This window comes from Macaca fascicularis, chromosome 1 (assembly GCF_037993035.2).
Source record: "Macaca fascicularis isolate 582-1 chromosome 1, T2T-MFA8v1.1".
Classification (NCBI taxonomy): Eukaryota; Metazoa; Chordata; class Mammalia; order Primates; family Cercopithecidae; genus Macaca; species Macaca fascicularis.
In genome coordinates, this window is record NC_088375.1 from 180973119 (window position 1) to 180996606 (window position 23488).

A 23488-nucleotide genomic window follows, 5' to 3' on the forward strand; every position below is an offset into this window, starting at 1 on the left:
CTGTGAACTCTTTGGGTCAAGGGCTGTCCTATTGCCTTGATCTATTTGGAAAAGTGAGGACTCATGCTTTTTTTTTTTTTTTTTTTTGTAGAGACAGGTTCTCACTCTGTCATCCAGGCTGGAGTGCAGTGATGTGATCATAGCTCACTGTAACCTTGAAATCCTGGGTTCAAACAATTCTCCTGAGTAGCTAGGACTATAGTTGTGCATCACCACGCCTGGTTAATTTTAAATTTTTTTTTTTTTTTTTTGAGATGGGGTCTTGCTATGTTGCCCAGGCTGGTTTCAAACTCCTGGCCTCAAACAATCCTCCTGCCTTGGCCTCTTAAAATGTTCAGATTACAGGCATGAGCCGTTGCACCCGGCCTGACTAATGCTTTTGAGCAGCTCTGGGTGCCAGGGCCTGTACCAGGTGCCCCATGTATGAGTCTCTTTTACACCTCTCTGTCTCTGTTTCCTCATCTGTGAAATGGGGATAATAATAGTACCTACTTTGTAGAGTGGTGGTAAAAATAAAGTGGGGTTAATACATAGAAAATGCGTAGAACAGTGCCAAACACAGAGCAAATAGGCAATAAACGTTGGCTTCCACCAGGGCCCTGCCAGGGAAGGATGAGGTAAGTCTTTACATCTAACGTAGCAGAGGCTCAAAGAGCTAAAGCCACTTGCCCATGCTGGCGAGTGGCAGAGCAGAGGTTGGGGAGCCTAGGTCTGGCCGACTTTGAAGCCAGAGAAGATCTGTTGAGCAGATGAGAGCCTTGATGCCACAACGCTCAGCAGAGGCCTTTTGGGTGTCAGGAGAACCCCCTCAAGAGGACAGGCCGTGATGGCCTTCAGTGCCATGCTCCCACAGCCCTGTGGGCAGGCCACGTTTCTGCAGACAGGATCCTGAGGCCTGTGGGTGGATGTTAGCAGACTGGTCAGGGTAGGCTCTTTGTTTTATGACCTTGCAGGGAATGTGACCAGAGTCTTCTGTGGCTGAGGTCCCAAGGCAGACCTTGCTGACAGGGTTCCTCATTAATTGGGCTGGGTTGAGTTTCAGGGCAAACTGTCAAGTGGCAGTAACCCCTGCCCTGGAGAGTAGCCCCCTCCCCTCACATCCTGCTATCTGAGGTTGTTGCTGTGAATGTGACCCACAGCAGTGATAGGGAAACTCTGGCCTGTGGCCAGGTGGCTCTGGGTCAGCCATCTCTCTCTCCTGTTCCTGCCCTGTCTAGAAACCCCTGCCACCCTCTCCCAGCAGGCCACAGCTCCCCTACCTGGAACCCGGGGGCACGCTCATGTGTGCTAATGTGTACTGCATGCTTACCCTGTGCCTGGCACTGTTCTGAGCACTTTCTTTGTGCCAACTCACCACTGCCCTGTGAGTAGGTTCTATTCTTATCCCCATTTTACAGGTGAGGAGAAAGCCTTGGCATCCTCCTGGAGAGGCAGTCTGGTAAGGGGAGGAGCACTGACCTTGGAGTTCCAGCCATAGCCCCTTCTGACCCCACAGCACCCTGCTGCTGTGATGGCAGGGAGTAGAAAGGGATCTGCCATAAAAGTCACCTACGTGGGCAAATACAGGAGCGGGGAAACGGGAAGCCTGCCTGCTTTCCATGAACATTTGTTAAATGCCAACTCTCTGCCTGGGCTGACTGTGGAGGAAGCTGGACTTTTTTTTTTTTTTTTTTTGAGATAGAGCCTTGCTCTGTCACCCAGGTTGGAGTGCAGTGGTACAATCTCAGCTCAGTGCAACCTCTGCCTCCTGGGTTCAGGTGATTCTCATGCCTCAGCCTCCAGAGTAGCTGGGACCACAAGCGCCCACCACCATGCCTGGCTAATTTTTGTATTTTTAGTAGAGATGGGGTTTCTCCATGCTGGGCAGGCTGGCCTCAAACTCCGGACCTCAAGTGTTCCACCAGCCTCAGCCTCCCGAAGTGCTGGGATTACAGGCGTGAGCCACCACGCCCGGCCCAGTTCTTTCATTTTCAAACAAAGTACGTTTGCAGCAGTGTCTCTTTTCACGCAGGAGGCAGAGGGTCCTAGTGGTTAAGAGCCAGGGCCCTGGAGCCAGACTCTAGCTTAGATTTGAATCCTGATTCTACCACTTACCAACTTGGGCAGTCATTTCTTTCTATGCCTCAATTTCTGCATCTGTAAAATGGGGCCACAATAGGGCTTAGAACAGTACCTGGCATGCCATGAGCACTCTCAGTAAGTGTTCCTTTTGACAGCGGAGGAGGGTGTTGGACAGCCGGGAGCTCTGGGAGGTTCTGAATCCCAAATTTCCTCTTCTTGGGGGAAGAAGACTCTTCCTGAGTCAGGAGTTCAGAACCCTGCCTAATCCACAATGAGACGGTACTTCACACCCACTAAAATGGCTGTCATCAAAAAGACAGTAACAAGAGTTAGCAAGAGTGTGGAACAGTTGGAATCCTTATACACTGCTGGTGGGACTGTAAATGGTGCTTTTGCTGCGGAAAATAGTCTGGTAGTTCCTCAAAAGGTTACCATTTGACATAGTTACCATTTGACCCCCCAGCTATACTCCTAGGTTTACACCTAAGAGAATTGAAAGCATGTGTCTCCCTGAAACTTGTACCAAAACGTTAATAGCAGTATTATTCATCATAGCCAAAAAGTGGAAACAACCCTAAATGTCTATCAGCTGATGAATGGATAAACAAAATGTGCTGTATCTGTGAAATGGAATATTATTCAGCCATAGAAGTAATGAAATACTGACATCCTACAACACGGATGAGCCTTGGAAACGTTATGCTGTGTGGAAGAAGCCAGACACAAAAGGTCATATGTTATATGAATCCATTTACATGAGACATCCTGGACAGGCAAATCTATGGAGACAGAAAATAGATTAGTGTTGCCAGGGGCTGGGAGGAGGGGAAATAGGGAGTGAATGCTAATGGGTACGGGTTTCTTTTTGGGTGATGAAAATGTTGTGGAATTAGATAGTGGTGATAGTTATAGAACACAGTAAGAACCACTAAATAGTGCACTTTAAAAGGGTGAAGCTTGTGGTGCGTGAATTGTATCTCAAATTTACAAAGAAGAGCAAAAACCAAACTGCTGCTGGATCTGACCCCTCCACGCTCTTTGGGACCCACCCTCATGCGTGCTCCATGCATTTACACGAGCAGAGGTCATGCGTTTGTTCACGTTACCCTCCATCCTTCCTTCCTGACAGCTGTCTTGGGCCGAGATGTACGCGCTTCACAGATGCTGTCACAGGAAGAAACCCAGAGCTTTGGAGCCACGGAGCTGCGTACCCTCCCATTCCCACCCCTTCCTCTAGGTCTCAGTTTCCTTACCTGAAAACAGGGAGGAAAGGAGGAGGAGGGACTCTATGGCACAGGGCTGTGATGAGGGGGAGGTGAGGGCTGGCAGTGGCCCGGGGGCGCATCTGGAACAGGAGTATCTGACTACTCCTTCGTCTGCTGGTTCCTCCAGGCCGAGGGCCTTGCACACTGTAGATGTTCCCATTTGAGGAAGCGTGAGACAGTTGGCTGAGACCCTGGCTGAGCATGTAGTGGGCTCTGCCATCCCGTGATAGAGGCGTCCCAGCTCAGAGTCCTGGTTTTGGGTCAGGGAAGCCTGGATTTGAATCCCAGCCCTCCTTCTGGCTGTGTGACCTTTTGCTGATCACTCAACCTCTCTGTGTTTTAGGGTTGTATATCTCCCCCAATTCATATGTTGAAGCCCTAACCCCCCCAATATGATGGCATTTGGAGATGGGGCCTTTGGGAAGTAATTAGGATTAGGTGAGGCCGTGAGGGTGGGGGCCTCAGCATGGGAGTAGTACCTTACAAGAAGAGACACCAGAGAGCTTACTTTCTCATTCCCTACCATGTGAGGACACAGTGGGAAGATGGCTGTCCACAAGCTGGGAAGAGACACCTCACCGGAAACCTATCATGCTGATATCTTGATCTCGGACTTGCAGCCTCCAGAACCAGGAGAAGTAAATTTCTGTTGTTTAGGTACCCAGTCTGTGGTACAGGTTGAGTATCCCTAATCTGAAAACCTGGAATCTGAAATGCTCCAAAATTCGTAACTCTTTGAGTGCCAACATGATGTTCAGTTGGGGCATTTCAGACTTTCGATTTTGGATTCTCAGGCTAGGGATGCTCAGCTGGTCAGCATAATGCAAATCTTCCAAAGTCCAAAGAAATCAAAAGCACTTCTGGTCCCAAGCGTTTTGGATAAGGGATATTGACCTTGTATCTTGTCATGGCAACTGAGCAGACTAAGACCAGGCATCAAGAACAATCGACTGGGCATGGTGGCTCACGCCTGTAATCTCAGCACCTTGGGAGGCCAAGGTGCGTGGATCATCTGAGGTCAGGAGTTCACTACCAGCCTGGCCAACATGGTGAAACCTATCCCTACTAAAAATAAAAAAATTAGCCAGGTGTGTTAGTGTGCACCTGTAGTCCCAGCTACTCAGGAGGCCGGGACAGGAGAATTGCTTGAATCTGGGAAGTGGAGGTTGCAGTGAGCTGAGATCACGCCACTGCACTCTAGCCTGGGTGGCAGAATGAGACTCTGTCTCAAAAAAAAAAAAAAAAAAAAAGAACAATCACGGCTGTAAAACTCATAGCACAGTTCAGTGTGTGGCAGACACACCCACTGTTGCTCTTAGGTGGCTCCTTTTATGACTCTGATGGTCATTATTAGTTGTGGGACCTGGGGCAAGTCACTTCAGTCTCCAACCCCATTTCCTCAGTGGGGTTTGGTGCTGCCCACACAGGTTCGTGGTGAGGGTCAAATGAGATCATCTGGGTCGAGGGGCTCATAAACCATGAAATGGCATGCTTGTGGAAGGGGCTGAGTTTTTATGGCAGGGAAACGAGGGGAAAGCCTGGTGGAGAGGTGGCAGCAAATCTGGAGGGCATCCCTGGCTGGAAGCTCTGCCTGTGGGCCTTTCAGGAACTGGCTCTGTTCTGGCAGCAGCCTCCATCTACCCAGACCCAGGTGGCAGGGCTGAACAGAGGTCCCTGGCTTGGCCAAAGTGTTCTGAGTTCACAAATGTCTCACCCCTGATGGGGAAGCGGGGCCAGTGCCCACAAGCAGTGGCGCGCGCTTGGGAGGCGGAGGAGGAGGATGACCTGCCACCTGGGCAGGGCAGCCAGTCTTTCTGTCAGCTTTTTGGACCCTAAGTGAGAGAGAACCTTGGGTTACAGGGAAGGCTGTGGGTCAAAAGCTGCCTTCTAGGGAGGGTGAGGGGATATAGATGCAGAGGCTCGAGTTGGCTCCTGTTCCCATTCCCTGACATCAGGGACTCGGAAGTCTTCCGGATGGAAAATCACTGCCTGGAACTCCTTCTGCGTCATCCTCTGGAGTGCATTCTGAGGGGATGTTGCCTGTTGCATTTGTCTTCAGAGCTGTGGCCTAAGGTCCTTCCCCAGCTCAGACATCTCGCACTGGAGCTGGGAGGGCGTGTTCCTGGGAGAGTTTATGAGATTTTCTGGTTGGTTCTTTAATCATTTCCTGTTTGTTTGCTGTCTGGTCTGGGGCAATGGGGTGGGTGGGGTGGGGAGTCCTCGGAATGTTGGCCTGGGCAGCACAGAAGAGGGCAGATGTCAGGAAACGGATGTGGAGACAGGGAGGTTTTCAAACGTGAGGGCTTTGGTCGCTAGAATAACTCTGCTCTGTCCCCATCCCAATACACGCCCTTGTATTTTACGTAGAGTGTTCGTTGTAGCAGTTAGAACCACTGGCTCTGAGCCCAGTTCCACCTCTTATGGGCTCTGTGACTTTAGCAAGTTGCTTAGCCTCTCTGTGCCTCTGTTCCCTCATCTGTAAAATAATCATAGTAACACTTACCTCCTAGGTTGTTGCTAGAATGAAGTGAGGTGATATGTGCAAAAGTGTTTAGGACAGTGTCTGCACAGAATATGTGCTAAATAAGTGTTAGCTGGACTGTGGAAGGAGTGTGATGGATGGGTAGATGCTTCCAGAAGAGCTGTTTCTCCTTCCTCCTCTGCTGTGTAGTTTAGCTCCATGGACGCTTCCCAAGCCCTGAGCAGGGGGTTGGATCTCTGCTGGGGGTGGATCACATCCTGAACCTGTCACAGGACAGCCTGGGTAAGGGGAGGCCCCAGAGCAGACAGTAGTCCCCAGAGGAGGGTGGGATTGGGGGTGTGGCACTGAACCATGCTTTGAAGGATGAAGAGAGGTCCTTTAGGCAGAATGGTGGGGAGGAACTGCATGTGCAAAGCAACTGGAATAGGAAGTGAAAGTTGGCAGTAGAGTGAGAACCTCAGAGGGCCTTGAATGCAGAGCTAAGGAAGTCCCAACTCTGCCAGTCGGCAGGGGGATCCTCTGAAGGATTTTGGGCAGAGTGACCCACTCAGGTTGGCATTGCTGTCTTTCCTCCACTTTCCTTACAGAGCCTGCTGTTGTGTCATTCTTGGGGTTTATTGCTGTGACTGTCTTCCCACTGTCCAGGCAATGTCCAAAAGTTCTTGTCCTGCCTCCTCCCAGCTCCCTCCCGTGGTCTTGAGAGTAGTCCTCAGCATCAGTTTACTATGATTAGCTCCTGCTAGTGTGTGTGCAGGACTGCATTGTGTGCCCTGTGTGACCCAGTCTATAATAACTCCTTCTACCCCAAGTCTCAGGTTATTGAATTCATTTATGAATCCACCCAGTGAATATGGACACACCTCCTGTGAAAATACTGGTCACCATGCTAAGCACAGTGAAGCGACTCGAGAGGGGCTGCATGGGGATGCCACGTGGAAGATGTTCTGTTCCCAGACTCGTGTGGCCATCTCGAGAGGCTGTCAGCCAGGGTTGAAAGGGACGGAGTTCTGTAGGAGTTCCAAGAGTGAATGATGTCCTGTTCCAGCTGAGGGAGGGAGACAGGCGAGGCTCTGGGTGAGAGCTGGGCCCTTGAGCGCTGGCGGGAAGGGAGTTCCAGGAGGCATGGGGGAAGCATAACGGTGGGAAAGCAGACGGCACGTATGAGGACAGCAGTGAGCTCTGCTTGGCTGCACGGAAGGGCACGTGGAGGGAACGGAGAGAAATAAAGTTGGAAGGCCTCATGAGCATGGCTGGGTAGGGTGAGGGTGGGGGAGTTTGGTTTATTTTCCTGTAGATAGAGGGGGCCATGGAGAGTTTTTAGCCATACTTTGGTAAGATTAATTTTCACACCCTGTGGTTCTTTGGAGAAAGGGCGAGTGGTGCATTTTTCGATCTTTCAGATGGGTCTGGGTCGTGGATCCCGTGTTTTGTAGAAAGGTAACTTGTTATGTGAAACCTCTGTAAAAATCCTCACATTCTGCCTTAATGGAGGCAGTATTTCTCCCTTAGATTCCTTAAAACTTGAGTTTCAAGTGGGGAATAGTGATGCATAATTTATTTCTTCTGTTGCTTGATCTGAGATCTCAAGGGAAAGAACAGGAAGGAATTAGTGAGATCTATATTACAATTTAATTGCTTGAAGGAAAAATATTATTTTTTATTGTTAGCCATAAGCTGCTTCTAGTTTTATTAAACTCAGGCCTGTGCTGAGCAAAGCATTAACGGCTTGGAGCTCGCTGGCTCCCTGCGGGGAGGGAAACCTTCAGAATTGTCCCATCTTGTAAAGCAGTTGCTGGGAGTGGAGAAGCCCTGGGGATTTCGTGCATTTGAGACATTTCTGGACTTGGAGTGCAGCCTCCTGACTGTGAGTCTGCCTGCATTCTCAAGAGATGCTCTGGCACCCACAGCTAGGGGCCAAAGAGGGCCAGGAAAGGCCCCTGGTGCCTGGGTCAGGCAGACCTGAGCCTCTCCTAAAATGAGTGATCTTGGCTGCATTGATTAATCCTTCTTAACAGATGAAGAGTTTTCATTTCTAGCGGTAGTTGCCAGAGCTAAATGAAACACTGTATGTAAACCGAATACCCTTGTATTCAGTAGGTGCTCAGTAAAAGCCAGTTTTTGGGTCCCAGTGCAGCACACTTCTCCAGGTCATCTTCCCTCCTTTGTTCTGGCTCTGGTCTCCAAGCTCTTGTCTACTGCCCCGTGCCCCTCTTGCCTTCCTGAACTGGACCTGGGGCCTCCCAGGACACAGGGTGGAGGGAAGAGGCTCAGGGTCGGGCTGAGCCCTCTGCTGTGCTGGACATTCACTGCTCAGTGCCTGCTACTTACCTGGCAGTTGTGGCACCAGTGAGATGGGTCCCTGCCTTCAGGGAGCTCCCAGCTGGCTGGCTGAGGACAGACAAGTCAGTTGTAGTGCCCCATCCACCACCTTCTTCTGGTTAGGTCTTCGGCTCACCCAGCCTGACTCTCCTTGACCTCTCCTTCTCTCTCCTGCCACTCCTTCACGCTTCACTGCCAGTTAGTGTTTCATACACATCCTCCCCTTAGACTTACACCATGACCTTGGAGGCCTCTCACTCCCCTTTTACACATGGGAGCTGCAAGCTCTCGAGGTGAGATGATGACCCATGGTCACATAACTGGGGATTTGGGCCACACAGTCCAGACCAGCTGGGAGCAGCAGAGCCTGGGGCTTTCCTCTTCCTCAACCCATCCCTACCCCAGCTGCCTGTCGGCCTGCAGGGCTTCATTACACACAGGGCTTTTGAAATGGATGTGGGCCTACTGTGGATCGTAATGTTTTCATTGACTTGCCTTCCCTGACTTATTAGGAACCATTTGCTGCCTGGCCCTGGTCCCTAGTGTCTGGGGAGGTAGTGAGCCAGTATATATATTTATATATTTTTAGAGATGGGGGTCTCACTGTGTTGCCCAGGCTGGAGTGCAGTGGCTATTCGCAGGCACGATCGGAGCTGCCCATGTTTTCAGCCACCCTTCCATACTAGTAACCATTGTCCTGCACGACATTTCATGCTTACCGAGTGACCCTACAGCCTGGATTTTTTGAGGCAGCATCAATTTACTATGATAGTGAGAATTTAGCTCCTGCTAGTGTGTGTGCAGGACTGCACTGTGTGCCCCATGTAGCCCAGTCTATAGTAACTCCTTCTACCCCAAGTCTCAGGTCCGAGCCCTTGAGCAACTTGCCCAAGGCCACACAGCCTGTAGGAGGTGGAGCTGGAATCCCAGCAGTGTCAGCCCAGCTTGGGCTTTCTTCCTGGGTGGTGCTGCCACCTCAGCAGGGCCCCCTCTGCATGAGCTCAATTCATGGGCTGGGCCCAGCTTGATGCCCAGGAGGTCAGGTCAGCAGGGCTTTCCTGGGCCAGCAGGGACACTGGGTACAGCCCACTGAGAAGAGAAGGCAGAAAGGGTTCCTGGCAGGGCCAGCTGACTCGCAGAAAGGGAGTGAGGAGGTATAAGCTTGGACTTGAGTCCACAGGGTGAGGTATGGGGAGGGGAAGAGAACAACCGCATTCTGAGCACCTATGGTGTGCTGTGTGCTTTGCTAATGTCTTCTCTCCTTGTCACCCCTCCCCCAGCACCCCACGTCTAAAGGGTTAAATGCCTTTACCCCTGCCATTTCTCACCTACAGGGCCCACCCCCTCCATTTGGCCAACTCCCGCTGGTCTTTCAAACTCATTCAGGGGGCCATCCTAGACCTGCCCTGACCCCAGATTGGGTCAGAGCCCCTTCTTTGGGTCCCTGCAGTCCCTAGAGTGTCCCTCCATGCAGCACCAGGCACCTGTGTGGTGGTCGCCTGCTGCCTGTCTCCCCTACCAGGCAGTAGACTGCGGGGGTCAGGACTGTTTCCTCCTCTCCATGAGCCCAGTGCCCACCGTCAGGCCTGGCCTGGGGAAGGCGCTCAAGGAGAGCTTGTTCAGAGTGACGGTGATGACACAGCCTCCTCGTGTCTGCGTCATGTTTCCTATTTCCCAAAGCATCTTCTCATCAAGGTCACTTTGAGCGACACAGCCATCTGGAGGGTTAGGTAAGGCAGTGATCGATGAAAAGGCACGCTTTCCAGGTGGGGTCACTGAGGCTCAGGAGGCCACCCAGTGTGGTGGTAATAGAGCCCTGCCTCGACATCCCGGGCTTCCTGCACCATCCCCTCCCCTCTTCAGTGCTGCCAGGGCTCCTGCTTTATGATGCCCACACCCTTGGCGACCCCAAGGCCAGGACTGCTTGTAATCAGATTGCCTTCCTCCCCACTGAGCTCATGCTGCTGAGGGAATGGAAATTTGGATCTGTGGGCGGGGGTGAGAGGCTGGGCTGTGGGGGCAGCTCTGGCTGGGGTGCTGTGGGACCAGGATGGGATGTGGTGGCTGGGGGAGCACGCCGGAGCCAGACTTAGCAGTTCTGACCTCTGGCTGCAGGGGCTGCTGAGAACCGTCTCAAGTGGTTGGCCAGATGCCTGCCCCCCAGGTCTGGGTGTCCAGAAGGTTTGGGATGGTCAGCAGCAGGGAAGATGGATCTTCTGAGGTTAAGTTGGCCATGTTGGTAGCCTCCAGAGACTGACTACCCCAGGGAGACCTGGGTTCAAGTCCTGCCACTGACTTGACATGGGGCCATGGCAAGTCACAGCTCTTCTCTGCTTCAGTTTCCTCATCTGTAAAGTGGGGATAATCGTCTCAGAAGAGGCTGTAGGGAGGATTAAATTATGAAACAGTGCCTAGAACATATGGTGTCATGATGATTTCCTTGTCTGTAGAGTGGAATGTACTTTGCCCTGCTTCTCTCTCTGGGTTGATACGAGGTCTCGACGAAGCACCCTTATACTGTGAAGTGCTGTGCACCTGTGAGGGACATACCTTCTCTCAGAAAGGATGGACATGGATGTAGAGGGATAGAGAAGGGCTCTAGAGGTGTTTCCTGGGATGAGATGGGCCCCTGGGAGTTCATTGACAGACAGGCCAGTCCAGCCAGTGAAGATTGAGTGGGTTCCTGGAAGACTTTGGGATTTGCTTAGAGTGGTGGTGCCCCCCATCCAGAGAACTGGGCCTGCAGGGGCCTTGGGCAAGTGTGTGGTTCCAGCCCAGTGGGGAGAAAGCAGGCCTGAGCTGGGATGGCCTGGGTTTCCCCAACTTCCCTTCTTCACAGCCAGCTTCTAGCCAACCCCTCCAAAAACTCACCCCCACCTGAGTCAGGGTCCCCCACTTCCACTCAGGCTAGGGCCCATACCCTCCGTATCTCTCTCCCAGCTGCACCCACAGTGGCTGAGAAACAGAGCTGCTGGAAGCCCTGTTTCTCAGCACAACCCCAACTCTAAGTCAGAGACAATAGTGGCACTGACCTGGCAAGGCTGTCGTGAAGGTTACTATAACCCTGTAGGGTAATGTATTAATGTGTGTAAAGCACATAGTAAGTGCTCAATAATTGCTAGCTATGTTTATTGTTATTGTTACATCCTTCACGTTATTGCTACATTCTTTCCATGCACATCTCAAGTACATTGAATACCAGTTGCTATTTTATGGTTGTGTTGAGTCCTTTTACTCTTCAGGCAGTGGGGAGCCATGGAGGGCTTTTGAGCAAGGATATGACATAGTGTTGAACTCCAGGATACTGAGTCTGGCAGTGAGTTTAAGCCTCCTTACATGGTGTGCTTAGTTCAAAAGGGGCTTTATTGTTCTATAGTAGTTTTAGAAATAGCTTTTCAAATCCTTCTCTCTTTAGTTGGGGAAAAAGAGAGGTTGGATGAGAAGGAAAAGACAGCTTGGGTTAGGAAAAAGGGAGGCAGTTTGAGGGGTCAGGTGTTTAACAGAGATAGGGAGGACTGCAGAGTGGGCTGCAGGCTGGGCGTGAAATTGCCAGACACTGTCTCCAGGTCAGATTATAGGTGTGCAACTCCTCCGTCTTCGATGACCCCCGTCCATATGGGCCTTGCTGCTGCCATGCTGGGACTAGAGTAATGATAATATACATCTCTCTATGCTTTCAGAAACACAGTCTCTGGGGCAGAGTTGGTTTAACTGTGGAACTTGGTAATGCTGGGTGGGTGTGACTCTGGGTTGGAGGTGGGGTAGGAGGGAGGTCGGGATTGGCCATGAAAGGAATATAAAGTCATTTAGAGAAACCAAATTCAGTAAGGTGGAGCTGTGCAGAAATGAAGGACCCTTTATTAGCAAGTCAAAGCTTGGCCAGTGTATGATTTGATGCTGGCTGAGTGGCTGCAGGGAGTGGCTGGTGGAAAAGGTGTGGAAGCTCCAGGCAAGGGGGTTGTTGGGAGAGGGAGAGGGGATGGAGGAGGAGCAGTGGTGGAGGAGTTCATGGACAGTGGAGAGCATGGAGCAGCAGGGGGCTCAGCTTCTCCCCGTCCGTGTGGATCTGGGATCCTGGGCCCGGGGTCCTCCCAGGCCTCATCTTCTCCAGTGATTCTGCTCACGGAGTCCAGGGTGGGCCCAAGATTCTGTGGGCAACAGGCAAAAGGCCAGACTTTGAGGAACTTGGATTTAGATTCGTGTGTGTCTCCTGTGGTGGTGGGAGGGGCAATGATGAGATAGGCAGGGCTGGGTCAGACTGGGCTCTGTGGGCAGCAGGTGGTAAGAGAGGCTGGGCCTGGGCACTGAAGCCCCCACTGTGGGTACAGCTGGGGAGGAACACAGTGGGGATGCGACCTAGCCTGAGTGGAGGTGGGTACCCTGGCCTACGTGGGAGTAAGTTTTTGGAGGGCTTTGACTAGAATCTGGCCATGAGTGATGGTAAAATTGAGGTGTGTGGGGACCCATCAGCTGGGAGGGGAATGGGGACAGGGTTAGTTCAGGAATCAAACTGAGCAATCAGAGGCAGGGGCCTGCAGCCAGGAAGACAAAGGCAGAGCCAGAGCAAGCCTGACCATGGTGTGGCAGCAAGGGCGTGGTGGGCCCTGCAAGGCAGGAGCTTGGAGGTGGGACTGAGGTCAGAGTCGGACTAGTAGCCGCCCTGTGTGCCTCACTTGGAGCTCCATAGGACCCTCTCAAATCTTCCTGCTGGAAACGGAGCTCGGGGGTGGGAAGAGAGAGCTGTGGGACTAAGTGGTCCCAGCCAATGGTATGAGGGCTGTAGACCAGGGAGCTAATATCATAGGTAGGGTGAGATGCTGAGACTCTCTGTTCACCCACCCACTTGTTTGCTCATCAGATATTAATTAAGGGCCAGGCACCACTGAATAGGAGGCTTTCATGGGCTCCCTTCGTTTAAGAGACAGGTCTCACTCTGTTGCCCAGGTTGGAGTGCAGTGGTGTGATCATAACCCACTACAGCCTCAAACTCCTGTCCTCAAGTGATCCTCCCACCTCAGCCTCCTGAGTATCTGGGACTACAGGTGTGTAACCACTATTCCTGGCTAGCTTTTAAAAATGTTTTGTAGAGATGGAGGTCTTGCTGTGTTTCCCAGGCTGATCTTGAACTCCTGGCCTTGAGTGATCCTCCTGACAGCCTCCCAAAGTGTTGGGATTACAGGCATGTTACAGGCATGAGCCACAGCGCCTGGCCTCTCCTTCCTTTTTGAGAGGCAGTGCGGGCAAGTGCTTGAGGAGGAATGTGTACCCTGGAGCCTGGGTTTGCTTCGTCCCTGCTCCTTCACTGCTAGCTGGATAACCTCGGGAAGGTTACTTGTGCTTCAGTTGCCCCAGCTGTAAAAAGGGGGACATAATTGTATCCACCTCAAGGGGTTCTGAGGATTACATGTCTAGATTTATGCAAAGCAGTTGGAGTGGCACCTGGTTTTTATTATTCCTGCTTCAGCCACACCCTTGGACAGTTTTCGCATCGACATCATCGCCTGTTTCCGGTGATGCCCACCCCACTGCTGAAAAGCCCTTTCTTCCTTCTCTGTCTGTTAAGGCCAGTTCAAATGTCCTGCCTCCTGAGTCTCATTTTCTCAGCCGAAAACAGGGGTTAATCGTCGCTGCCCTGCCTGCCTCTCTGGACGACTGAGGGAAAGACAGATGGCCCTGGCACTCTGAACAGCACTGGACAGCGCAGGCTGCGCCAGTGTCCTGCTTGTTCTGTCACGTCCATTGCCAGATGCAGACGTTGAGGCCAAGAGGCTCTGTAGTGTTAAAGTGTCCTTTCTCCACCCTCCAAACTGACCATTTGGCAGCCAGTTCAGGCAGAAGCCATTTGAGATTTGGTTCCTGAAGGAGCCCCCTGCCATGTCTCATATGAGACCAGTGGAAGCTGCCCCAGCTGTGTCCTGCAGCACAGGTCTTCACAGAGTGAGGGCCTTGGAGACCACCCTGTTCCCCGTCATTTGCTGATGGGGGCAGTGGAGCCTGGGGCAGTGAGCCATCCCTGCCTGTGGCCCTGAAGATGCGGTGCTGTGGTGCCGAGCGTTGCTGGGTGGTGAGGCTCCCTGGCCTGATGCCCTCACTGTGTATGTGTGGCTGATGTTTGATTCCTGTTCTTCACCTTTTCTAGCCTATGCTGGGGACCCAGAGATAAATCAGGCTTCAGGCCTGACTCAGGGAGCTCACAGCAGAGGGGGCAGGCCACTGTGTATCAGATAATGACCACATAGTATGACTCAGGGTTAGGGAGCACAGTGCAAAGTGTGAGAGAGCTTCATTTGGGAAGAGATAGGCTTGTGTTGGCCTGGCAGGAAGGGGAAAGGTATTCCACTTACTACATGTAGCCCAGAGATGCAAAGTGGTGGGGATAAACCAGCTCTGAAGGGCACATATGGGCAAGTGAAGGCTGGCAAGGGCCAGGGGCCTGAGGGCCCAGCTGAGCTCCTGGGACCTCATCTGCAGGGGCCAGTAATAGGCACTGAGATGCCTCTCAGAGGGGCCTGGTGGGGGGTAACACATCACAGATGCCACACTCCTGGACAGGAGAGGTCTGGTCTCAGGCTATTATGGTGGGTCCAGAGAGGGGCAGAGTTGCCCAGTGTCACACAGGGCATTGGTACTGCTTGTGGCCAAATGGAGAAGTAAGTGTTTGTTTGGGCTAAGTGTTGAGAATGAAGACCTCTTGAGCACTTGCCTTCTACTGTTCTCAGGCAGAAAGGTCACAGCACAGATCTTGCTGCGACTCCCCATCTCTGTGGTCACTTGCCCTGGTCTGGCTGACTCTCAGTTCAAGATGTTTCTGGATGGGAAGATACATGGGACTCAACAGGTGGGTCAACTTGGTAGACAGTGGAGGGCTGCAGCCAGGAGGGAGGACTGGAACCAGAGGCCAGCCGGGGTAAATGCCTTTCGCCTAGGGAAGGAGGGCAGCTGCTGTGAGTTGGTGCCTCTGTGAAGCCTCTGAGGCCTCCTTCCCTCTGGCTGGGCTGTGGCTCCTCTGTATGCCCACTGCCCCCTGCTTTACTCCATCACAGCACTTACTGCTCTGAATTGAAACTCTCCACGTCTCTCTAATGTCTTTTGAATGAGTGTTGAGGTACATGGACCAACTGTACCTTTGGGCTGGTCTCTTAACCTGCCCCACGTGTAAGGAAACCATCAAACGACCTGAGAGAATGTATTCAGCCGTCCACAAAGTGCTACTGAAAGCAGGGGGCTTGAGGAAGAATGTGGACCCTGGAGTTCTAAGACTACCGTGACGGTTTTATTCCTCAGCCATGCCCGCCCCAGAGTCTGGCCTGGGGTGTGGCTGGTACCTCTACACTACTCTTGGGCCTTTATAGATTCTGCCAGCAGGTGTCCTCAAGGTGCCCCCAAATGAATTCGCTGCCGTTGGGCAAGATCAGGCACTCAGTAAAAATGTAAAAACAAGTGGTATGGCCCTTTTAGAATTTTTCTGGCAGGTTTTCTGGTTTTCACCAGAAAACATCCCACACACACACAGAAACCAATTTTAAAAATGTAGCTATTTAGCAGATTTTTCCTTAGCATCTCTTCTTGTACATGACACCGTACAGGGCCTGTGGGCCTGCTCTGGAGGAGCTCAGGGTTTCCTGGGGAAAGCAAGGCAGTCACTCGTCAGCGTGAGACGAGGGAGGAGGAATGTGCTATGGAGTTCGGGAAGGACATCCTAGTTCCCAGTCGGGAGACCAGGGAAGTCTTTGTGGAGGAGGGAGCATTTGGCCTGGGCACTAAGGAATGGGCAGGAGAGCAGAGAGGGCGGTGGGAAAGGCGGCACCAGAAAGACTGGGTCTAATCCCTAGTCCCTGGCTTGGCAGGACTGCACAGCTGCACGAGGGGTGAGCCCCCTTCTACCCGCCACCTCTTCCCCTTTCCCTACCTTTCCCCTGCAAAGTGCTCAGAGTACATTTTGTAGGGACTAGTCAAAATACAGACTCAGACAGATTTATCCCCCATGAGCCCATACTTGCATTCCTGGGCACAGGAGGGAGTGATGGGCCTGTGGGGATGTTTGCAGAGAAAATAGAACTGAATGAGAGTCTGGTGAGGTGCTCGCCCTGAATCAGGGACTGAGCGGGTGTCAGCACACCACACACAGGGCCAGAGCCTGCTAAGCAGGAAACGCGCTGGGGCAGGGCCAGTGTGGCCTCCAGCGAGGCAGCCCCAGTTCCTCAGCCCCGACAGCACAGTGCGGTGATCCTGATGGCCCCAGGGAGCGCCAGAGGCCGGGTCCTCTGGGCTTGAGGCGGGGCTAGGGGCACAGCCAGGCCTGCTTGCGTCTAGGACTCTTCCTCATCTATGATGTGGTGGGCACCACCGGCTCCCTGAGTTGGGGTGAGAGGTGCGGGGAGGTCAAGCCCCTGTGCCTGGGAGCCTGTGCAAGTGGGAGCAGTTGTCACTGTTCCCTGGTGACATGGGGGCCTGGGGCAGAGAACACCCTGTGATACCTGGTTAACTGGAACCCCCATTAGCCAGAACTCCTGCGCACCATCTGTCCCTTTGTGAAGGAGGTGGCCAGATGCTATGGGAAGACCCTGGCTGGGTGGTGGGCGGCAGGGGCTTTGACCCGGTGCTGCCCCTTCCTAGCTGGGGGGACCCAGAGCATGTAAGCAGACCTTGTGGCTTGAAGAAGAGAATGCACAGAACCACCTGACAGCAGGGGGCCCTTCAGGAAGCTCCTCGGCTCTCACAGGGTGAGGAGAGCGAGGATGTACTTTGTCTTCCCTGAGGAATTATTGTGGGGGGCTCAACTGTGTAAAGCCTGACACACAAGGGCTTGGTGAAGTGGGGCTAGCTGGTTGGACCAGGTGATAGATGTTGTCTCAGGGTCTCCTTGGAATGGCTGGGAGTAAATAATTAGTGAAAGAGCTCCATGGGAAGCCTTCAGGAGACTTTCTTTCCTTCCACTGCCCACCCCCCCAAAATGTGTGAGAGACCCAGGTGGACGGGTGGTGCCTTACAGGGTATGAAAGGCCTTGGGAGCTGGGACTACTCTCCTCCTCCTCTGCCCAAGAGGCGAGCGGCCCCTTCCAAGTCCAGCTTTCCTGCTTAGCTCTAGTTGTGCTCCCACCGTGATTCTCTCGTTTGCTTCCATCCTGGGAAAACCTTTCCTTAACTTCAGGAGATTCTAGGTTCCAGTCCATGCTCTGCCCCTCAGAGGCTGTGTGACCTTGGCCAAGTCGCTTGGCCTCTCTGAGCCTCGGTGGCCTCACTGGCAGTGGAGTAGCTCTTGGGAGCCTCCTATACACAGCTCTGGAATCCACCGTGTACCAGGGCAAAGAAAGGGCTCAACACCGTCAGGAAGTTCAATTATGTGATGGACGCGGTGATCCTGCAGGGCACAGTCCCACCTCCCTAGCATGGTGGACAAGGCCCTTGGTGATCTGGCCACAGCAAACTTATTGCCCCACTCCCACCTCCATTCAAGCCACCCGGAACATTTCCCATCCTCTGAACCCGCCACATGTTCTCATGCTTCTGTGCCTTTGCATGGTCATTCTTTTCTTGGCTGGAGAGCTCCTATTTCTCTCTTAAACCCAGCTCAGATGCTCCCTCTTGGACTCCTTCCTGTCTTTTTCAAGCAGAGTCAGTTCCCTTGGCCAGAGATGAGCACTGTTTTCCCCGCGTTCCAGTTTATCTGCTCCCCTCGCTGCCTCCACAGTCTGTGAGCTTCCCGAGGAGAGGGAGAGGATCTGATTCATCTGTGCCTCCAGGGCCCAGCTCAGGGTCTGCCACCAACCAAGCAAGGACCATTTTCCTGTGCTCACAAGGAGCTCTGCTCTCTTTCTCACCCTTCTTTCCCACTTTGGAGGGAAAAAGCCCTGCGGATGAGAACAAAGCAATGTCCTCCATGAGAGAGGCCCGGGGGCTGGTAGAAAGTGGAGTAGGCTGAACTGGAGTGGAGAATTGTGCCGTTGTGGAGCTGAAAGATAAGAAGGGGCCATGGTCTGACTTGGCAGTGCGCTGCCTCCAGAATGGGCTGCAAGGGAATCTTCCTTCCTTCCTTCCTCCCTCACTTACTAAGTACCCAGCTTCAGGGCAGTCATTGCTCCGCTTCGTGGGGAAACAGTGGAGCATGAGAGAGAACCTCCTAAAGGGGCTTTGCAGTCTGGTGGGAGAGATGGAAGGAACAATGGCCATAGGTGGGCAGCTGAGATCATGGCCGTGGGAGTGGAGAGGGGCCAGCGAGCAGCCTGGTGGATGATGGGGAGAGGGAACTAGATGAAGGGCCGGGGCAGAGGGGGAGGGTGGGTTTCTGACGGAACCCATGCATGAGAGGGAATGGGGAGAATCTGAGGTGAGGCTGGCTGGAGGGCTCAGCAGGGAGCAGTTCCTGAGGCCAGATGGCTCAGCACAGTGCAGCAGCTCCCAGCAGATCTGGCTGCGGGGCGGAGGACAGATTGAGGGGCCAGTCAGGGGCAGGAGCCTCAGACTGTGGTAGCGGTGGCCAGCGCTGAAGCCGCTGGGGAGAGGTGGGGATGGGTTAGGACCCACTATTTGAGACCTGACAACTGACTGGATGTGAAAGCTGAGGGTGACGGAGACGGTCACAGGCAAGGAGGGAAGTGACAGTTGTCTCAGGAAATAACTTGTTGGAAGAGAGGGGAAAAAACACAAAGAACTCAGCAGGGATCTCTGCAACTCAGGGTAATTTTGGCTTCGGAGAGTCAGCCTGCTAATCAGATTGTAAAAATCAGGTACCAGGGTTTTTGCAGAAAATGCAGCAGATCAAAGCCAGGGTCGATTAGACTCTGATTAAACATTGCCGAGGAGGTCAGACTCATTACGGAGGAATGTACACAGGCCGGCAGCGCTGACGGGGGATAATAACAGATCGCGCCCGGCAGCGCAGACACCACGGCGCTCTGGGGACGCGGTCCTCCGCGGCGGGGCGGCCACAAGGAATGGTATGTCCGCGGGCTCCAATGGGAGTGAAGGTGCAGGGATGTGTGGCAGCATGTAGGGTCAGCTGCGTGCTGTCTAGTCTCCTTGTCTGTGGCTCCTGGATGGGGGGTGCTGCTGTGAGCTGGGCATTGGCAGAGGTCAGCCAGGACACCCGCCTTGCTGTCTTTCACCTTTACCTGCTGGCTCATGGCCTTTTTGCTGGAGGAAATGCCTCCTCACCTTCTTCTTTTTTCTGTTTCCCTCTCAGAACTCTGCCAGCATCTCCTCCAGGAAGCCTTCCCTGACTTCTAGCCCAGGTCGGGTGTCTCCTCTGGGTCCCCACAGCGCCAGTGCTCTGGCTTGTCTCCTCTCCCGTGAGTCTCTTGATGGCAGCATGACTCTCTGTGTCCTCTGTTTCCAGCTCAGGGCTGGGCAGGGTGGATTCTCTGATCTGGACAAAGCCAATTCCCTGAAGCCACACATCAAGCCAGGCTCCACTTGCCTGCCCTGAAGCAGGCCCAGGACTTCTGCTGAGAGGTGGTCATGGGGTAGGGGTGCTGGGAGCCTGCTGGCCAGGAGGACAGGAGAGGCAGGTGGCCCGCCAGGCCGGTGTGGGAGCTGTATGAAGGAAATTCATGGCGGGGAAGAAGGGAATGAGTGCCAGGCTGAAGAGCCTGGAGGTGACCCTGTGGGTACTAGTAAGCCACTGAAAGTTCTTGATTTGAGGTAGTGACAGAAACCAAACTGTGCTTCAGGAGGTACTGGAGGGCCCTCAATTTCTTTTGTGAGAGCAAAATTCTCTGAACAGCCAGCCACCCTGGTGGCTTTGACCTCTACTTGTTGCTTCACCTTGCAGTGTGAAGTGAGGCTCACCTGCAGTGGTCCCCATCCATGATCTTAAGGGGCCCAGGCTGGTCCTGACCACAGAGATCCCAGGAGTCAGAGGGAGCAGGGAGACCTCTAGAGGCTTCTAGGCTTTCCCACGCTTTCCCAGGGTTAGGAAAATCAGGCTGAGTTTGGTTCACACATTCCATAAATACACACACCTTCTGGGTGCCAGTCCTGTGTTGAGTTCTGGGGAGGCCCTGAGGTTCTAGCAGCCTGGCTCCCTCCGGAGAGGGCAGGAGGAGCTGGACACAGATATCTTGGGGGTGGGGAGGACATGGACCCAGGAATGCCCTGCCCATCTGAGGGAGACATGGACACCCCCAGGCCTGGCTGGGAACTTTGGAGTTTAGAAGGAAGGAACACAAAAGCCCTTAACCTCCCAGCTGGAATGTGGACACTTCATCCGTCCTGCTCTCCGTCTTTACTCCAGCCCCATAAATGTCCAATTTGGGGAAAAGATTCCACTCTAAGCCCCGGCAGAATAAGGTGATTAAGAAACTGAGCTCCGTAAAATTGTCCGTGTTCTGGCCGGCGGCGTGGGTCGGGAGAGTCCCCAAGTCTCAGGCCTGGCAAGGACTGTACAAAGCCCTCGTCCTTCTAATCTACGTCCTCCCAATGCACAGATCCCTTCTGCAGCATCCCCAGCAAGTGACCACCCACTGTGTTCTTGAGGGTCTCTCTTGATGGGTGCTCAGTACCTCCCCAGGGTACCCAGTTCAGGGCTGTGACACTCCATTCCTGACAAGCATTTACCGGGCACCTCGGTCCTTCTTTCATTCCCCATGCCTGCCTGTGCCAGGGCTTCTGCTAGGGCTAGAAACAGAAGAGCTAAGGCTAGTACCTGCTAACATCCCTGATGCATGCTGTGTGCCAGACACCGTACTGACTGATTTATGTGAATGATCTCATGTGATCCATGTGAGGACTCTCTGAAGTAGGTGGTGCCATCATTCTCCCCATTTCACAGATGAGGCCCGCAGAGGTAGAGTAACTCACCCAGGGTCATGCAGATAATCAGAAGCAGGGCTGGGGCTTGGACCCAGGATTCTTTGACACCATAGTCTCTGCTCGTGGTCATTGTGCTCCACAAGTTAGGAGGCCTTTGGTTGGGGGGCTCAGGCTCTGGGGACTGCCTGCCTCTGTGGTTAAAATCGCGTCCACCTGGTGTGAGGATGCCCATTAGGGAGTTACTGAGCGTGAGCGCTCGGATGAGCACCTGGCCATTGGTAGATGTTCAGGAGGTGTTCGCAGTGTATATCCACGGTGCAGGTAGGGAGCCAGGAACGTGTCTGCCAGAAGTGGGACCCCAGACTCCGTATGCCAGGGCTGAACTCACCTTCTTTCCTTTCCTTCTAAAGCACTGTGCCACCTTCTGCCTCAGTGTGCCTTTGCACAGACCATTCCCTTGACCTGGAGTCCTCTCCCTTCCTTTGCTGCAGACTTTGCTCACTATTTCCTCATTCTTAATGTCTCAGTTTATGCTACTTCTACAGGGAAGCCTTCCTGATTCCTCTCCTATGTACAGTGAACAGAGTTGATTGTGTATTATTTGTGTGGTTCCTTGATTGCTCTCTGACTGCTCACTGGGTGCTGAGGTTAAGGCAGGGACATCTGTTTAACTCATCATACAGTTAGGGGCCACAGTCCATCTATCTGTAAAATGGCAGGGTTGTCTGAGATAATCTTTGAGTTTCCTTCCTACTCTGGTCTGATTGAATGAGCGTCTGCTGCACCCTTGTTATGAAAGGCAGCTCCTCCTAGATTAACCAATGGTGAAAAGGCCTCTCCTAAGACTTTCTCTCCTTGCCTGCCCCCTGGCTCTGCAGTTTTCGCCCATGAAGTATCAGTTCAGACAGGAGCGTGGGTGTATTCTAATAAGCAAAGAGCTACCAACTTGCAATGCCAGCAGTTAAGGTCTCTGCCAGGGGCCTTGCCATCTGCCTGTGCCTCGGCATCCCTTATGGGGACACATATTGAGAGGTAACCTGCAGAGGAAGGCCCTGTTCTGATTACGTTCAGCTTACTTCAGTCACATCTATAAGAGTGAGAAGGCCATTCCCCCACCAGAATGTGAGCTCCTCACAGGGATGCAGGGATGCAGGGACTGTGCCTGATGCACCTTTCATCCCCCCACTCCTTCATGCCGAGCACACAACCTGCCACCAGGTGTCAGCTGTCAGCGGCTGCTTGCTGGATGGCTGAAGGAGTGAAGAATGCGTGGCTGCAAGTGGGTCCGAAGTTGGAGTGGGAGTCGGAGTCGGGTGGTGAGCGGGCTGTGTAGAGGCAGAGGGGCGCCTCACCTTTACAACAGGAAGCATCTGTGCAGGGCTAGTGCGGAATCTGCCTGAAACGGCCCCCACTGGCCAGATGCCAAGAGTTTATTGCATGCAGCACAGCAATTTCAAATTTCCTTTATTTTCTAAGAGCCGACGAATTAGTTGAAAGATTAAGAACACTTGCAAAGTAGCCTACAAAGTGGTTTAAGTTAGTGTAGTATAAACTCAACACAGAGTGTAGCAGGAGGGGAGGGGAAATGGTCAGAGAAGGCCCCTGAGAGCAGGAACTTATTGCCGGCTGGGTGCAGATGGCTCTACAGAAAAAGAGAATGGGGGAGGAGAAGAGGGGGTTCAGTCCCAGTTGCTCCACCCACCCACAGTGACCTCGAGTGCATCTCTTAGCTCTGAGCCGTCTGTTCCCTAAGGGTAGGTCCTCCTATGTCCCACGCACCTAGAGCAAAGTGGGGGCTTCACAAGTCTTTGTGGGGTGGTTACCACTGGTGGGCTCAGGCCCTTTTCCTGCCTTTCCTTAGTAGTCCTTGAAAAGACATAGCCATCCTTGAGCTGTGGAAGGTGCAGGAAGTCCAGTCCCCTGCTTTGTCAGCAGAGAGAATATGAATGCTCTCTTTCTTGGCTTGTCCAGCCTGGTGGCATCCACTTCTCCCATTTTACTCACAGTTTTACAGGAATTCTCCCTTGTCTCTGACTTGGGTCCAGGCCCCTCTCTGGCTCCAGCCAGTATATTCCTCTCTACTTGGCATTGTCCTGGGAGCAGGGCGGCCAGTGAGGGGAGGTGGCAGTGATGCAGGCAGCAGACGATGAGGCCCCAAAACTCTGCCTTGTTGGACAATGGTGGCCGGCCCGGTCTCAGCCCACCTCAGGCTGCAGCCCTGGTTCTGATGAGCAGCCCTGGGGAACAGCATGCCATCTACCCATAACCCAGCCCAGGTACTCACAGCTGGGCATGCATCTTCATGCAGCCACGAACTCAGAAAAGAAGGTGCCAGTGTGGATCGTGGAGCAGTGGAGGAGTGCTGGAGTTTTCCTCTTTAACTTAATTTCGGAGGCTTGCGTGGACCCAAGGCCAAGAAGAGGGACCTGCATCCTCTCTCTGACCCTGGCAGATAGCATCAGTGCAGTCAGCCTGAAGGCCCTGGAAACACTGACCCAGGTGTGTCCAGGGTTGAGATCATCTGGCCAGTGTCTGCACAGGGTAGATGTGTCGGGCAGTGGCCACGTGTGTGCCGTCTTGTGGAGAAGTACACCTTGGGCACAGTGAAGGG

The 23488-nt window shown here is 53.1% G+C and overlaps 1 protein-coding gene and 1 non-coding gene across 3 annotated transcripts in view; both read left to right on the forward strand.

The window, feature by feature from the left end:
- Positions 1-23488, forward strand: part of GLIS1 (GLIS family zinc finger 1) — a 237257-nt gene that overhangs the window by 35292 nt on the left and 178477 nt on the right. The gene's annotated exons all lie outside the window — the stretch shown is intronic.
- LOC123571058 (U7 small nuclear RNA) lies at positions 15566-15629 on the forward strand. The gene has a single exon (XR_006695230.1). It is a non-coding gene; the product is annotated as a U7 small nuclear RNA (small nuclear RNA).